The 1923-nt window shown below is 39.9% G+C and overlaps 1 pseudogene; it reads right to left on the bottom strand.

Moving 5' to 3' along the window:
- Window positions 1–367: 367 nt before the first annotated feature.
- LOC110287452 (ATP synthase F(1) complex subunit gamma, mitochondrial pseudogene) lies at window positions 368–1239 on the bottom strand (annotated as a pseudogene).
- Window positions 1240–1923: the final 684 nt, after the last annotated feature.

Raw genomic sequence — 1923 nt, 5'->3', positions numbered from 1 at the left:
CTTTTTAACATAAGCTCTAGGGAATTCATCTCAGGTCTTCTTGCTTGTGCAGCAAGTACCTTTCCCCCACTGAACCATCTCCCCAGCCAATAGTCCTTAATTTTACAAAAGTAATACATGTTGTATTGCAATATTATGTCACTTTTCCTAATGAACAAATCTCCTGTTCGTCCTCTGCCCACATATGTGCCACATTTAACTTTTTTTCCTTATGGCAAGTTGTTTGATGTAAGATAATTGACAAACTCCTTGCTGTCTCTGTAACCCAGTGGACCATGTTTCTTCTGACAAAGACAACAATCAGTGAAAATCAGCTTGCTGAGTTTTCTTTCTTTACCTCTTGTCTGAGAATGCATCTTGACTTCCATTAATCCAGAACAGTGGCCCCACAGATGATTTCAATCATCTCCTTCGTGATGACAGCCTGGCAGGTGTGGTTGAACATCAACATCAATTTGGTAATCATATCAGAAGGGCTCTTGCTGGCGTTGTTCACAGCCATCATCCTGGCACTCGTGCTCACTGCGGCAGACTCCTTCACGTAGCGGTAGATATCGTTGTTCAGATTGTATTTCTGGTAATTCTGCAGCACATCAGCATCCATGTCATCATAAGTGTTCATGCTCTCAGCAGTTGCAATGATATTGATTGATAAATGGGCTTCTCTTCCGTCTTATAGGAGATAACAGACTTTAACTGCTTAAAAATGATAAAGCCTTCATCAAACACATATCCAGAATTTAACAATCCAAGGACAATAACTGATGAGTCTCTGAAAGTAGGAGCTTTGCCCCACATCTTGGAATAATACCCAAAACTGGTCAGAGTGAGTCCCATAAAATATGCCCCTGATTTTTTTTTTGTTCACCAATCTAACAAGCATACCTTTTTTTTCATCATCCGTGATAGTAGCCACCAAAACCTGGATAGTAGTACCACAACCCCCTGGATCTGAGGACATACTAATAAAGAATTGTGTGTTTCTTCTTATCCTCATACTCCTTACTATCAGCCTACTTTCTCATACAGGATCAAGGAACCTGTTTCATCCGCTTCAGCCAGCTCCATCTCCCATTCAGCTTGGCTATATTTCTCAGCTGGCATCGTCGTCATAGACTTGGTAATGTTCTGGATGTTTCTGATGCACTTCAGTCTCCTGGTAATATCTTTATAAGTTCCAATGGTTCAAACTTAGAGCCATTACGGCTGCAAGGCCCAGGCCAACAGCCCTTCCTGTGAGAATATGGTGGAACTTTAAAGGTCAGGCAATAGAGCCTCATTACACATGCACAGAAGTTCCCACCTCATTGACCCTCTTAGCTTGTGTACTTAACTTTTAATTTTTAATTGTTTCCATGTTTCTAAATAACACAAATATACAGTTATCTTTTCATTCATTAGTATGGGACTATTGCCATCTTAAAGTAGAAGATGAGGATTTAATCTACTTACAACCTCATCCATGCAACTATAGAGTTATGCCACAATGCAAAGCTATCATATTGAGATAGTGGAAATACATTCACTACTGACCCAAGGAGTTATGCTATGACCACATTTTCCTTAGTGTTCAATGACATTTTTCAAGGAATTTGAGGTTATGTATTTCTTTTTCTTCCTTTGCATACTGTGACCAATCTAATATCTTCTATTCATCTTGCTTCCAGCAGCACGTGATCATGAGGTTCCTAAGCCCTTCTGACCCAATAATGATTTGTGGCCTTAGTCAGAAAATCTGCTCACAAGCATAATATTGAAACAGAGTGTGAAGGGTGCTATGTTAGTTTTCTATGTCTGCCATAGCAGAGTACTATCATATGAACTTTGGATCTTTTTATAAAACATATGTTTCTACAGAACTAGCCGTAGAGAGAGTTGTGAGGCACCATGTGGGTGCTAAGGACCAAACCCAGCTCCTCTGTA

This window comes from Mus caroli, unplaced genomic scaffold (genome assembly GCF_978045245.1).
Source record: "Mus caroli unplaced genomic scaffold, Mus_caroli_1 scaffold_5, whole genome shotgun sequence".
NCBI lineage: Eukaryota > Metazoa > Chordata > Mammalia > Rodentia > Muridae > Mus > Mus caroli.
The sequence above is the reverse complement of the archived record's forward strand: the minus strand, read 5'-3'. Positions and strand labels throughout refer to the sequence as shown.